Source organism: Varroa jacobsoni, unplaced genomic scaffold, assembly GCF_002532875.2.
Source record: "Varroa jacobsoni isolate VJ856 unplaced genomic scaffold, vjacob_1.0 contig00572, whole genome shotgun sequence".
Classification (NCBI taxonomy): Eukaryota; Metazoa; Arthropoda; class Arachnida; order Mesostigmata; family Varroidae; genus Varroa; species Varroa jacobsoni.
This window is the reverse complement of record NW_019214491.1, coordinates 58,293-74,730: the sequence shown is the minus strand read 5'-3', so window position 1 is coordinate 74,730 and position 16,438 is coordinate 58,293. Positions and strand designations below refer to the sequence as shown.

Below are 16,438 nucleotides of genomic sequence, written 5' to 3'. Positions count from 1 at the left end.
AGCATAAAGCAATAGGCAGATACAAAAATGACCTATTTCTAAATGAGGAAAAAACACAGGTTTGAATGATACGGGATAAGAAAGAAACACATTTTTAGAAATAAACGATTTTCGTTCGTAAGGTTGGCCGTATGTACCTCGTACAGACCTGTTATTTTACATCACGAACAACCTTTAATTTTGTACAGTAATCTCTATTGGTAATACAAAAAAAGCAAAATACAACTTTCCCGCTGTAAAAATGTGTGTAATGCAATTGTCTAAGCCAACAGTCGGTTTACTGTTTCTATTAGGCCCACCAGCCTAGGCCTTAACGTCGTCAAGGCGATAATTCGGTAAACGGGGCTAAATCGTTCGATTTGTTAAGCTTTAAGGCTGGTGTCCTATTTGTTCCTTTTAATGTCTTTTACTCTCGGCGGTGTAGTGCTTTCTTTATATCCTAACGCAGCTGGTGATGATATGAAATCAACAAAAGGATTATTTTGTGGATGAAAATAGGCGCCTAATACATATGATTAAATTTACTATTCTATTACATTCTTCACTTTAAATGACATGCAGTAAATGAAAGTACTTGGCCAATCGCACATCTCATTATAATCGAGTGACGGATAATATCGTATCTCCCACCTTATGCTACTAGTTGGCACTATCTGCATGTATTATTAGCAAAAATAATTGAAAAGTATTTCAGTTTATCTATAAATAGTCTTATTGTCTTAATACTTATTATTTTCGTAAACCAATTTTTCATAAAAAATTTATAACAGTTTTCGACTGTGAGGGCACGGAGTCTTGACTTACTGAGCTTACATCGCAAAAAGCAAAGGCCCATTATTGTCTTAGGCGCCCCTCTTTTTTGTTAAGGCGTTCACATCAACTTTCTGGTTCTAAGTTGCTTTTTTCGGTTTCACGCAATACCCGCCGTCCAGAGCTACTTAGATTGCAATGCAATTTCAGGTTACCTTTATTACACCAAAGGGCAAAAATTGTTAATAAATGAACAATATTTCAACAGTTCATATAATGACCATATTAATAATAGCTCTGTATTATAGTCATTTATATCTTTCGAATTTATTTGTAATGAAGTTCACGGCTAACTCTTTATAAACATATAGCATAGAATTTGATCATTCTTTTCGGGCCACCTCTAAAGGACCAACTCTTTTCGCTACGGCGATCATTTTCTCGTATATTAACAGTCGTTTTCACCAGATCGGAGTAGCCAATATATGGTTTGCCTTAAAATGCAATTCATGCATAACTTAAAAAGTTAGGATGGCTCTAACTACGCTATATTTGAAGGTAAGTTCACAAACAAACCCATTCTGCGCTTTTTCGGCAGCGCCTATCATTTTGTCCTCACATCAAGCGGGCAAACCCCAAACGAAGATAGACGTTTGGGAAATATCGTAAAGGTTAGTAGAAAATTTCCTGCTTTCAAGTGTAAAGCGTCTAAAAATTATATTTACGATGTTTGATTATGTCATTGGCGACCTGCCATATCGAAACGATGTTTACGGCCCATCGGGGTAATGAGTGGCCTCCTAGGAACTACATAACTTATCAAAAGTCATCAGTAGGAGACTTATGCCAAACTTTAGCTAGCAGTTTAAGAAGTAATTAATAACTTGCGATTGACTTAGTAAGCACCTTGAAAGAATTAAGATAAATGTCATTTAATCTCTTGCTGACTGTGGATTATTAAAGCGAGCTGCGCTGCCATTATGCCAACGTTATGTTCACGAACAGACGTTGATTAGTACAAAAAATCGCGATATGGTCGATTATTATTTTTTATAAAAGTTAATTTTTTAGTTCTCAGACACTAAATACTCTTAGGTAGGACTAGAGAAGCATTATATACGATTTTGCTAACTAAGTTGCCTGTATTTAGATGTTTTGGTTTTTTTCGGGTCGTCATACCCTCACAACTATATACATTTTCTTATCTGTCGCATAAACCGATATAGCTCTAATTACGGCAATGACTACGCGAGCTGTTCTGAAACACCGTTTTAATAAAAGGGCTTATTATATGCTCTGCATCAGTAGCATACCTCCACCATGAGCAACGATAATACCTGTTAGCCTCGCTTCATTTTCTCAGGGACCGACTGATATTTCAACCATTGGTTCCCATTTAAAATAGTCTACAGCTGCCAAAACCGACGGTTCGAAACCCCAAGACAATTCACGTAAGTATAATAGTAGTCCATTTTCTATAAAATCTCCGTGAGCTTTTTTTCGTGTCTTTGAAAGCTGTAAGAAACGTATTCCCCACCATGAGCACATCAATTAGAACTGAGTAGTTTGGCAATCCCAAGGCGGCGCTAATAGTTCATCTGTACCCAATATTCTGTCGTGGTTCGCTTTGGGCGCGAAAATTCAAACATGACAACATCCAGGCGTTCTGGCTACGGTGTTCGCTACGTTGGTGTAGCTCCTAGGTTCCTAGCAACTCCCATTATCAACGGGAACTTTGCAACGTGTTCAACGACAAGTTAGACTGGATGAACATTAACTTTGCGTTTAACCAAACCTTTGTTTCACTTTTCCATTTCATTAGTCTTTACCGCTGGCGCCCGGCCGCAACGCCGACGACGATAATCGTAAAAGACGCCCAGCTAACTCTCACTCCTTACGTAAGGTTCCCTGAGCTAAACATTTGATCATGCTACGATCACTATAAAATGACGTTATAGACTCAAATAGGAGCGGTTGGCCAGTGTTAAAAGCTTAGACGAACGAATAGGAGGCATAGGAAAAGAGCAAACTCAAAAGAAAACTGATGAAAACGGAGAAAGGGACGATGAAATGGAAAACGGAAGAAAGAGAATGAAAAAGCTTTATTCTTTTCAGATAATCATTTGATCTCCAGGAGTTGAATCGGGATCTTCTTTGGACGTCGCATTGCTAGACGTCGTATGCGAGTGTATGGCGGCAATCTGCAAGTGTGGCTATGTCAGCTTCTCAGCAGAGCCATCTGCTGCGACGCCTTAAAGAATATTTGACAGGAACGGGTGGAAAACCATTGAGCTTAGCGACAAGTGCCGTCTAAATGCCTAATTTTGAACGATAGGCATTAAATGATATGAAAGATATTTTTGTAAGAGGGAATTGCCGCATGTAAATATCAGTTGTTTCGAATATCTATAAGATATACGCAAATTTTTCGTTTTGATAAGTACAACACGAAAATTCGTATAGAACTGTGTTCAATAGAGAGGTGCCAACATGTTCTTGTGAAGATGCTAGCCCCACAGTATGGCTAGGGAACCTCCAACGCACTTTCAATAATTTGGTGTACGCGCCTGCTTAAAACGACGCAAAAATAATACCCGTCATTGTTACGTTCTCAATACTTGCATAATATAATGTATTCCTTAATGCTGTTTGATACGCCCGCATTTGACAATAAAGGAGCTGTGGTCTATCTGCAGCAATGCGTTTCGTGCGTTATAACAACTCGAACAAAACATATAGCTTTATATATTTAGTAGCATTAATAACATTATGAGCGTTCAGAGGGCTATATCGACACACCTAATAGAGACAGGCTATAGTAAAACTACAAAGCATTTAATTTCCACTTTTGTATGTGTGTTTAAATTCAGTATCTGTACATACATAATAGCACATAACAGCCAGAATACTTTTACAAATTGAATCGGAGTTCTGTTTCGAATATCTAATCAAACTTGATATTCGACTTGTTAGATCAACTACGTATTAATAAGACAATGATCAGCGATTTCAGAGACAGTTTTCTGCATGTGCGTTTCATCGTCGAAGACGGAATGCAAGCTTGTCACCGTTGTCGCATAAGCAGATTAGTTCACGTGTGCCATTGCTATCGGACTGCGCGTGCGAATTGGATCGCACGGTGGTCGCAGGGAATAAGTACTTGCATATTGCATGATGATAATTTGCGCATGGAAAAGATCCAGGTATCATGGTTCATTGTTGGTGCCGCTGCTATCATTGATCCAAACAAGAGGCTAGCTGGATCAACGCCGTTGTTCAGACCCACCGCCCGCTCTACCAATATCGACGGAACGCTTGAAATTGCTCCTATCGAAATATTAGTTACAGGTCGCTAAGGTGAGCAGTTTCGTTATATACTGAGTGATCCGTGAGCGTCACGTTCTGGCATTTCACTTCTCTTCTAAAAATTACTGAATTTAAATTGAATTGAAAATGAAAGAAAACATTAGTCAAACATAAATCTAACGCACCGTGTACCATCAGAAATACAAAATGTGTACTGATTTAATTATTATTTAGTTTTATACGAAACGTGAATGCAAGAACGCGATCGAATCTGGGTTTTTCTCATTCACGTCCACTTCATTGTAGGTAAGTCATGGAGACACAAAACAGATGTACAATGTAATAACACATTGAATGGTAATTCAAATTTAGTTTACTCACGCAGTTCGTTGTACTTTTTTGTTAAATTTATTGAATTCACGCATCGATACACATATGCTAGTTCTATTAAAATCAGAGCCAAAAACCAATGGTTTAGCTGACTTTCATGTTCGTATTTAAACTAAGCCAAGCGCCACGTTTTACTATGCTGGTAACAGAATTAAGACTTTTTTTTTCCATGACTAGAGTATCAGCCTTAATGCTTCACAAATTTTGGCAGAATCTAAAAAAAAATTATGTTTGGTATTAATGATCCATATTTGTTAGTGTATTGTATGAAGGAAAAGGTGCGGTCACCCAAATTTACGTAATACTAGCTTGCATGAAAACTGCTGCCAAATCTCACAAATGTTCACGGTCGCTAAGCAAACCTATTTTGCTGGCAAAGGTTAACGTCTAAGTAGTCTTTCATCCTGCAGTTGTTTCTGCTAGAATTGCGCTGTGAAGGCGGGTCAAAGCCACGTGAAGGCGCTCGTGCCCGCTTCTCAATTTTAATATAGTAAAAGGTTGATTATATTAATATTTCAATATATTGCGCCTCTACCTAGGCAGCTGCATATCCGGGAACCCCTTTCAACGGCTGCGAGACGAGAACACTGGTTTAGCTAAGGGTAAAAGGAACTACTTGTTGTTGTTCTCTCCCCCCCCCCCCCCCCAGTTTTTTCGTCCCTAACAGGATATGGCGGTGTTGCCTTCAGGTACGTTTTTTGGGTGATGTGTCTGGCAAGCAATGAATGGCAAAAAATAGTAAAATGAGACCGAAAATATACGCTTACTGGGTGGATGGTGACATCTCCATATTGAAGAAGCAATTATGTACTTAGTGTCAGCAGCAGATGATCTTTAACGGTTTGCACTCTCTCCCGCAGGCCGGCTACCTGTGCGCTTATATAAGTAACTGGAGCGTTAATTGACAGTCAAATACTGCTAGATCACCCGTAGCTGTACTTTAATGCCGAAGAACTTGGTCGAGCGAAAGAAATCAATTTGCCTTTAACTTAAAGATGATAGGCATCCTCGATTCCTCTATAATTTTGTCGTTTCAGATCTAACTTAAAAGCATCGAATATTGATACATTTGAGCTAAAGAAAAGTTATTCCGCAGTCATTATGGCTTAAAACGAGCTAAACTTATTCTATCAATTATTGTGTATTGGATCGCCCATAGCACTTGATAAAGCCTATTAGGTGGCCAGGCATTAGCCAGTTTCTCTCACGAGGAATTCTATAAAATATTCCGCCAAATACGAACACTCACTTTATCTCTCTCTCTCTCTCTCTCTCTCTCTCTCTCTTTTAACTTTGTCACTACGCTCGCACTAATGTAAACATTATCACTTAAACCAGGCTGTCAGGAATCGCAGTCAGCGAAGTTCCTAAGCTGTGCCAGGAGTTGAATAGGCCAGTGAAGTAAGGGAGCGGGGCAGCACGCAAAGGCGATCCGGTCTATTCTTCGCGGTGCTACGTAATACGGCAGCAGTAGTGTTACGTTCAAAAATAATGGTAACGCCGACAATGACTACACTCCAGCATTCATTACCAGACTCACAAACATATCGGACATAACTATGCGTGTTGGAGGTAAAATGAGAGCAGTGTTCGGCGTCTCTCTTTCGTGTTGTAGGTGTCTGCTCATCTCCGAACGTGTCCTCTATTTGTGCATGTATGAATAACAGACGTTTCTGAGTGATTTAACTAACCGTGATGATCAAACCACTAACTACCGAATGGCATTATTGTCTCATTATTCGTTCAGATAAATATTTTGTTTCAGTTTTTTGTGTAGTTTTAAAGTCGGTTTTGTCAATGTACAGGATTGAAGAAAACTGCCATGGATCTTCAGTCTGATCAAAAATATTCTTGAGAGATTTCTGTGCGCAGTGCCCTTGATACTCGAGAAATTCTACTCTATCAACATTGCTGTGACTCGTAGTCCTCGTAGACACGAAGCTTTATGGTCTTGGTGGCCACATACACTGAGGTATGAACAGGAAGCGAAGCCAAGGAACAGAAGCTAAGAGAATCTCTGGGGTGACGACGCTGAGGACAAAGGATGGAGCAATCTATCTCAGCTGAATTGAGCAATTTTCTCGGCACTGCATTTATACTAGCAGCGCAGGTTTGCGACGACACTTTTCGTTATTGTCATTTTCATTCAGTGCCTCTGGATAGCTTCTCCGTAGTATCGTGGCATTGTAATTTCGTCGCGTGTAGGATTTACGAGCCACTCCAGAGAGATAGTTAGCGTACGAGGTACATTGTCCCCGTAAACTGGTGCTAATTTTAGCAAATTCAGAATTCAAATAAAGTTAAACAAGTTCGCCGCCGCTGATTTCCTACGGCAGTCGATATTATTTTTGATACTGCAATACGACAAAAATCTTTAGCTCCTTAGACGATTTCTAACGGAATCGTTGTATGTTATGCTGTAATGTCCACTATTGTACACTAATTACATCGAAATGACGACCGACGTATAAAACAAATCGCCTTTCAAGGTTTATATCCAACATGGGTTCTGTAATAGTTTGGTGTTATCTACTGAGGTATTTGGGAGGCAACTTGGAAATTACGTGTCTGAGAACAACATCGAAAGTAAAATCGTCACTTGTGGAAAAGTTTAAAGTAGGATGCGAAAAACACATATTGAGATGCGTAAAGGAAACAAATATACACAGCGCAGGCTGCAAAACAAAAATGATACAAAAATCCATAGTCTAGCGCGACGTGAACTTAAAGCGGATTTTCACGTGGTGTGGATCTTTAACTGACCGTGTGTCCTTTGAAGCAAAGGACTTTGGGTTAAAAAAAACTTATCTGAAAGGATGGCCCGCACATTACCCATCTGCAGGCACATTTCTAACCTGCGAAATGATCGAAAGAGTTGTGCGTTACAACTCGTACAATTACTATATTTTAATGTTCGCCTAATTTGTTAAGAAAGAGTCACTTAAAAGGAGTCGCTGATTATTATTTAACGTGTTCTCGTAATGACAGAAAAGCAGAGTCTACGGCTACAATACAGAAATTGTTTTATCTGTGAGGCCTCGCTGATGATTCACATAATAAAAGCTCAAACGGTAAGCTATGGGGAGGTAACTTGACCTGCTCGGCTGCTTCTGCTACGGCCGCCTCTGAGCTAAAGTTTTCATTCAAGTATTGAGTGGACCAGACTGGGATAAGGGTTCCGCTTTGAGTCATCCGTCGTAGAACAGAAATGTGTGGAATATCAATAAAAATTATGCGATTCCTTCTAGTTCAATGTACTAGCTATCATTGCGACCGACAGGCCTCGCATCCATTCGCACTCTGTTTTGTCAACTCCAAGAACAATTTATAAGGAATAACAAAGACGCTGGAAAAAACTGTGAAAAACAAAAATATCTCCTGTATACATCCTACATCTCTGGCCCCATGATACGTAACTACTTCACTCTCATTGTGACGTCTATTATGTAGCACAAACCATCCAGGCTCTTTCTTAAATACATCATACCCACGTCGTATATATATAATAGTAAGCGGGTTCTTATGTTTAGCACAACTGGAAAAACGCTTCCTTCGAAGAGCAGAAAACACCATAAACAATTAAAATGTAGCTTACACGTAGCATAAAAAGAAGGTGAATAGAATTAAGACGAAATCAGCGGCCGACAGAACGAGCGCAAAAGGACAAAAGCATCAACCTATATCTTTTCAATAGATTTCGCAGTGGTCGCGTCCCCCTAAATAATCGTTTTTTCGCTAAATTGATTTTCTCTAACGAATCCTACCACAGCACAGAGTATTATATAAAGCTACGCAGGCTCAGTGTTAGGGCAGCGTAGAACCTGAGCGCGTGCTATAAATTCTTTTGCATTGACCTGATGTTTATAATAATATCTCTGCATGTGCCTCTGCTCCTAACCAATTGTAGTATGATGCGTCTACAGCATCGTTATTGTACAGTGTCCTACGATATTGTGTGTAGATCATCCTGATCATGTTTTCCTAATGCAGTAACTAGATGAAAACCAGCTGATGTTATCAAAGCCTGCGCCCAAGGAAAAAAAGTGCGGCTTAACGCCTGTAGCTTGCCATACTTCGAGCGCATTTAGCTACCGGCCGTAATACGCGGCAGGTCTGTGTATAAACGACAACTCTATACGAGCAATGATGAACAGGGCGCAGACGAGGGAGCAAAGTCCACGAGGGGTCGCGTGGCGTTACTGCTATGGCTGCCACCAGTGGCGCTGACTGGCAACAGTGAGTATCCTTTGGATTGATGCTCCTACAAAGTTTGGCCTGAGGAATGAAGTGGTTGGGGCAAGATGAAGGAGCTGAAGGGAAGGGAGCAGCGATTCAATTTATCAGGGAGCAGGCACGTATTCCATGAAACACCATACCACTCGAGTAGTTCGATTCAGTCGAGAGCGCTCTATAGACCAGCTTGCTTCTGTTCCGGCTGCATATATGGGCACGACAAAAGCTACCTCGTAAGGGCCGGTTACATTTTTCGGAACCGCATCGGTCTATGTTGTTCGTAGTGCAGATTTAGTGCTGCGGTAGCAGTAGATGTTGGTAGTAGCTATTACTGCCAAAGTCATCATCCAAAACTCCATTCCAATATCAGCTGCAGTAGACCTGCAGTTATTCAGCAAAAAGCCGTGTTGTGCAAATGATGCTGAAAAAGTAGTATCCCTATCAATGCCGGTTTAAAAAACGGTACAAAAGATGTCTGCGACAGCCATGAGGAAGCAGGAAGCACGGAAATTGAGAAAACAGAGATAAGGATGGGATACGAAAGCGGCGGCAAGGACGAAACGGTTAACGAATAGTTTGCTCCTTCGACCTGCTAAGATGATCAATGTCTTCTCTGTTGTTACCTTGTCAAAACCATGTCATCACTTTTACCTCAGGATGTCTAGCAGGGTTCCTGGATGCAGGGTAGTTTCAATTAGCATCACGATATGTACACAACGACGTTTGCTAAAATGATTGGGTCGTCTGAAAGCTGTCCTTCAACTTTTGTGCGGTACTAATCCCTAGCTGTAAGTAATTTGAACTGTATTTTCTTAATAGTTGACTATTAAATATACAAGATACCCGAAATGGGATAACGTCGCCCGTAATAATATATTTTTTTAGAACCATAACATTGTAAACTGTCAGTCGTCAAGCAATGCTTGAAGCACTTCCCGTCGTTGAATAACCTTTCCAACTGGAACCGTTGAGGATCTTGACGATTTTACCTTCACTCCAAGTATCAATAGAACACTTATTTAGGATATACCAGAAGTGTATTAAAATAACTGTCGGTGCTTATTCTGTTTTCAGATGTTCTTTTGTATTGTGTAATTAGGTAAAAACTGATTTACGCTTACAGCTCTCGCAGTCGTATACTTTCAGATTCAGCTCTCTTAGATTTTGCATGAGACGATTTGACACTGACCAAGTCGAGATGCGAGATTTTCTTGTAAGCTCTCTCTTCCCATACGAATGTGAACCACCTCTGGCAAAATTCCCAGTATACCTATCATTTAAAACGTTTCGTGTAGCTGAAGCCGGAAGCGCTTTATATCACACATCGAGAATTTTTGCTCAACTTGGCTATCGGCAAGCAGCCGAAAATGCTTGAATAGGATCAAATACCTAGGTCATAGAATACGATACGTTATTAAGGTGATACGTTATTAACTAAAAGTATTATAACTGTGTAGATATATCCCAATATTGAATATGCCTTGTGTGAGAAATTCGAAAGATGTTTTTTTGTATACGACGGTGTTGGCTGTTGTGACGATGTACGCAAAGGGAACCAACACGACAAAGGGGGTTTCTAGCAGATGCAAGGGAACTAAATTTAGATTGAAGTAACTTTGATAGCTAATAACCCGACGACCGTCTTTTGATAATCAACATCATTATTTCACTCGTCGGCTTCACTAATGATATCCAATATTGTACTGAAAAAGAAATCTATATGTAAATTACTATAGGCGTCGTTGTATTTTAGTAGGTAAACATGCAAACCAGAATCATCCCAGCATTCCGCATCTTCCCCTTTTTACGCTCGTTTATAACAAAATAAAATGTGGCTGATACGAAGGCCTGTGGCAGCATTCGAAACGTTACCGTACAGAAATTTTCTATTTCTGAGACTTTACCTTTACTTATGTAAGACCAGTCATGGTCAACGACCACTAATCAGTTAGCCAGTGCTCATTTGCTCTCTGCTAGAGTAACGACCCGTAGTCGTTATAGGTTGGATTACCTCATTTGTCTGCTCGTCGACAGGCCTCCCTTATATCCTCAAGCAAAAGCAAGGGACAACAGCAAAAAATGGCATTTGATACAGAGCAAATGACTCCGTCCATGCTTGATCGTACCTAACATAACGATGTGCTAACTTTTTACTGTTCACTCGACCTGAAGCTGACGCCGTGGTATTCCCTAATCATCTGAAGTTGCACGATAGAAATCGTCGTATGGAGACTCTGACATCAATATGCATTTGCTTTCAGACTAAGAAACACATCGCAAGTGAACCTGGGCTAAGCAGTGATGGAATGTTAGAAGACTTGAAGAAAGAATTGCGGACGAACACTAGTAGTTAACCTAAGGACTCTGTGATAGACGTTCGGAAAACTCTATTAAGCTGGGGTAACAGGAAAACCCGTGTTCTTGAGACGCTTCTATTTCCCTGTATATACTTATAGCCTTAGAGTGTTGTACATCCTTGATACGCTCTGTGTCGCACTGGTTTCTGCCTATGTAATAATTAAAGTTTATTATTTTTTTTTCAAACTCAATCGGGGCCATACCAGTCGCTGAATTATTTGAAGGCGATGAGCAGGCACGGAAGATAATCGTAACTGGAATCCGTATCATACCTCAACATCCAAAGAGCAATACACGTACGCACTCTTCAAGAGTGCCTCTATGGCCAGCCTTTTTATGATTTACTAATTCTGTAAGGCGAGAGCAGGCCTAAGGTGGAGGCCCATCATATTTTAACAGAAGGAACAACCACAAATGTTGTTTACGCGTCATAAATGGATGACATCGTTGGCATATTAGGTAAGTGATTATTTACGGATGCCAATAAATAGAAGGGTGATTTGTTTTAGCACTAATGTGGCAGTAACGTTCTGATCATTAGCTCCTAATCAAATTTACAAATAGCCAGATCCTAACGCCGGTCCTTTTCGCAGCTAATGGTTCGGAGCTTTACTCTCTGCTAAATGATGAAAGAGTAACTTCAAATTAATGCTTTCGATATTTTCTCTTGACGATTTTCAGCGCGAGTTCACAGAACGAGTCTACGGATTCAGATAAGCTGTTTGAATGACTGGCTTCCCCGTTGGAGTGCTATGATCGCTGGATGCAGACAAGGCATATCGTCATATGACCACTTAGAATTCCTCGTCATCAAATCTCCCGCCCCTGTCGTCAGGACACGTATTAAGCCAATTTTGGTGATGAGCTTATTTTATAAATCCTTAGAGCAGCTCGTCGTTATATGCGTACTTTATAATTACGCTTTATAATTAAGATATCTTCTTTTAACACTGTATACATCGGTCTCGTTCTGATATTGAATAGTTGCATTCTATTTAGACAGGAAAAACTATCGTTAAGATTATAGCAAGATATGACCTCGCGGTTAGCAAGAAATAAATCAACGGTTACAAATCCTAAACATTTGCACTGGAACAGATGCTTCTTGACGTTTTTTTTTACCAGAAATCTTCTTTCCTGAATTGAAAACTATGATACATCCATAAGCGGCACAGAAAGTTACTACGACTTCATTGATTACTGAACGTTTTGCTTCCTGTTTAACAAACCTCGGCAAGTATAGTTTGCATAGACCGTACTCAAGTGGTAGGATTCCTTCTAAAGTCAATATCCTATTTGTCGCGTGTAACCAGTTTGAAAACTTGAACACACGATCAAGCTTTGGTCACTTTCAGGATAATGCTTCACTGTTCTGTGTCGCTTCGGAGTGACTACACAGTATACACACTGGAGTAAGCTTTTAGTCATTTATCTCTTCTTTGCTTTTCGTCAAATACTCCGTATAGAGTACCTCTTTTTTTCTGAGTAAAGTGCTAACGTACGTTAACTTTTCTGCGCACTTCTGTCGGGACTGAGGCGAACTGGATGGATTTGCCTGCCGCCGGGCTGCCTGTTTCTGCCTAACGCATAGCTTGCTAAAGAAAGAAATGTCACTAATATTCCATTCCAATTTCCCCTGATTGTGGAAAATTTATTGCGCCCTCCGCCATCACCACCTCTGGAAACAGTTTACCAAACGCCATTGGCACATACCCTTGATCTACTTGTCAATCGTTTCTACACGTTCGCACATATTGTGAGTGGCCTATCATAGCCAAGATCACATGTATCCATAGACTCCCAACGAGTATGTCTAAATATGTATGTTAGGTTGAAGGTTCCTACTATTCGCGCTGCGCCGCTCTTGTGGCGAGCCATCTGAGCGTGCTGTGTTTGCACAAAAACCCTGTTGTTGTCTTTTGTGTTCGGAAGCAAATCGGATGTCACGGTCACCGCTGGAAGATGAACGTTCTAGCAAGAAAAAAAAGTACATCTACGGTATCTAGTTTCTTTTTTTAGTAGGGCTCGACCGTTGGCGAAGCAGCTTAGGACACTTGTGCTATGTACGGAGAGAACACGTTGCTCAAGAGTGGCTTATGAGGTTCAACAAATGATGATCTAGGTCGAAGTACCTTACTTTGAAAGACCCCCCATTTCTGGCAGGATAAGTTGAAAAAGCTTTTCAGGGAAGGCGTGCGTCAGTTGAGCCTGCTCCTTAATGTGAGTGTGAGCTTCGACTGCGGCATTATCATTTATGACCTTAGCTCAATGAGAATCACTTAAAAGCTTAAATTTTTTTTTTTTTTTGGTTTTCCACATCAGGGACAACCTAGCCAACACAAATCGGCTTACCACTGCCGCTCAGTGTCCTGCTCTCTACCGAACAACACGTTCTTAGAATAACAGATTTTTACAGAGAGCCACTACAGACAACGAAAGATGGCGCTTCCAGTAAAATGGGATGGGTAACATCAAATGGCAAGTCTCAGTCTAGGCTCAAGCAAGATCTCCATTGTAAGACGGTCCTGATATATGTATTGCGACTACGAAGGCCTGATACAATAGAATAGTTAAAGAAAGCATAACAATTGATAAATATCAATAGTAGTCTAGTTGAACCGGGTTAACGGTTCTATTTACTAGAAAAGGAGGCTTACGAAGCCTAAATAAACAACATCTTCAAAACTGAGCTCATCTAATTTATATCTAAAATAGATCCGAGCATTTGGCCGAGAGGCGGTAGAAGGTCGGAGGGAATAGAGGAGATTGCAGAACGGACCATAGTACCATTGTTTTTACAAAACCGACAATAAAATGTTTGCACATGTTAAATTTTCTTGCTCGTTTGTTAAAGGTTTTTCTTTACATTATTATTATTATTTTCGTTTTGAATGACGTTATTCGCATGTTTGCGACGATAAAACATACCTTATCAATCTCTGGTGCTACTACAGCTCAGATACCCACATATGTCACCCATCTTGCCTATTGTATCAATTATACATTTCATTGGATCGGCCTTCTTAAAAATAAGCATACTAACCTTAAATTCTTATCACACATAGTATGTCTAGTGCCGTTATAACCACAGAAGAGATCTGAATATCTAAGCTATTATTATGTGCATGTATAAAATACGGGAATATATATATATATATATATATATAGAGAGAGACAGAGAGAGAGAGAGAGAGAGAGAGAGCTTTAAAAGTATTGGCCGTTTTAAACCAAGCTGAATGTGCGTCATTTTAAATAATGATCTTCTGGTCATTTTTCTGGTAACATTATAATCTGCATAAAAGCATATGCATGTTCTATAGCTTTTGAGCGAAAAATTGTGGTTAGTGATTTTTGCATGCCTCCATTAAAAAACCATTAAAAATTAGTATTATTAAGGGAGTTCTGCAGAGACCGAAACAAATGGCGGTCTGATGGTGCAAGGTTTGGGCTATAAGTAAACGTATCAAAATTTCCCATACAGATCCTCTCAGTTTTTGCTGGATAGCTAAATATGTGTGTTGTCTGGGTTTGTCACAGATAAAGACGACATCTCTTCTGTCCACTAGTTTTGGTCGACCTTTTCAATAGTTCGCTGTAATCTCGTTAGTTATTAACATTAGGGGCTCGAATTGTGTTGCCAGGTGGTAGCAATCTCTTCGCAAGACGATTAAAAGGGATGGCAATAGGGATGGGGTAACTCTTGTGTTGCGACGAAACTACATCGAAATTTTATCATCACTTCTAATTTCCAGAAATGACTGGCACTCGAGGGCCTACACGAACCAGGACCATGTGGTTTGAACCGTATTCCTATCCACCTCGTTACAGACTTATTAACTATTTGAACCCACCCTCAACGATAGAATATAATAATATCATTCTAGGTAGGTTATGCGTATATCAGTAAATTTACTCCTTAGTGGTCTTCCAAATCACATCGTTACTAAATATTTTGTACAAAAAAACATTTTCTTCAAACGATTCTTAGTTATTTCTCCATTAGCTAACTCTCTCTTTTTCATTCTGTTCTTTAATTTCCTGCCTGATTTTGTTCCTTTCCATATCATAACTTCGGCATTCGTTCCCATTGACAAAGCCAACAAAGGCTTCGACCACTACACATAGAGAAACTCCTGCATTTGTTTTATAGATGTGTAAGCATTTACTCTCCACAAACTCTTTTCCCTTGAATTTTCTTTACAAAAAGCAGAGCTTAGCAATGATCAGCAAGAGACGAGTACATGTTCCTATGCAAACCAAACGCATCAGCACGTGAATCCATCTGCGTGGATGTGTGAACGCTACAAAAATAGGCGGCGATGCTTAGCTTGCAAACAATTGCTCTCATATCCCCCTTGGCGTACTTCTAACGCCAGCGCATAATAGCGGACTACGTTTCATATGAACTGGCAACCATCTATCCATCTCCGAAAGAGAGCGTGGACAGAGGCACTGTGTCTTGGCCGATTTAATGGGTACTATTTTGAAGACGCAAAAGGCCCAGGGTCAAAGCGGTGGAAGGAACGGAGGGTACCGGGGAAACGGGACGGAGGGTAACAAAACGCTTGAAGCCCTAGCTAGCAGCAGGCTACTGGCAGAGCAGCTGAACACTGCTGTTCAAGTTCTCAGTACCGGGCCGATGTCTGAAACCCATAGGGAAGTGTGAGTCATCTGACTGCATTCATCGCTTGCACTGCATGATAGCAGCGTATAATACTGAACGCCGGTGCTTTGAGGACAAACATTAAGGAACTGGTTTGTAGGTTACAAAACTTGAATTTTGATATAGCCATAGAAATCAGTTGCTCCATCTTCCAACGAGGAAACAAAGCAAACAACGGTTCTTTTCTAGTTACGTGTAAGCGTGCATAATCCTATATGTGTCAAGCCACTTAAAGAGTAGCACATACTAAGTCAGAGTTTCTTCCGAAGAAACCTTTACAATAACGAGCACCGCATAGTCTTTCGTGTTTGCTATTTTCTCGGGAACCAGCGGACTCCAGCATAGCTTACAAATATGTAACCATATCGCGGGCAACTGATGCGTTGCCGTACTGCTCAGAAATACACTTTTACATAATTAATCTAATCTAAATCACATAATAAATCCAAGTACGATATTAAATACAGTCTCGCCGCGACCGCTTCATTTCTCTATCAGCATTCAGCGTAAAAATTAAATGCTTACGTATATGGCACTGTCTGTTGTACGGATAGGTATAGGTGTGTTACAGTGTGTAGGCATATTATAGTGCAAATGTACCGCTGGCACTGGGCCTCCCCTGTGGGATAAGCTGTGGGCATACTCAATACATTACATGTAAGTTACCTTGGGGGTTAACAAGCGGACGTTGTGGGAATGTGCCATAATCAAACATAATTGCGTGCCATACACATGGCT

The 16,438-nt window shown here is 40.3% G+C and overlaps 1 protein-coding gene and 1 long non-coding RNA gene across 6 annotated transcripts in view; one reads left to right on the top strand and one right to left on the bottom strand.

The window, feature by feature from the left end:
* LOC111271379 (gamma-aminobutyric acid receptor subunit alpha-6) overlaps nt 1-16,438 on the bottom strand; it is a 126,779-nt gene that overhangs the window by 64,271 nt on the left and 46,070 nt on the right. The window lies entirely within an intron of this gene.
* Nucleotides 5,818-12,136, top strand: LOC111271381 (uncharacterized). 3 transcript variants are annotated; one of them, XR_002686833.2, is made up of 4 exons: nt 8,608-9,467; nt 10,941-11,079; nt 11,244-11,496; nt 11,719-12,136. It is a non-coding gene; the product is annotated as an uncharacterized LOC111271381 (long non-coding RNA). The 3 variants fall into 3 exon arrangements; XR_002686834.2 differs by lacking the exon at nt 8,608-9,467 and adding an exon at nt 5,818-6,057 and having other exon boundaries at nt 10,941-11,496; XR_002686832.2 differs by having other exon boundaries at nt 8,601-9,467; nt 10,941-11,496.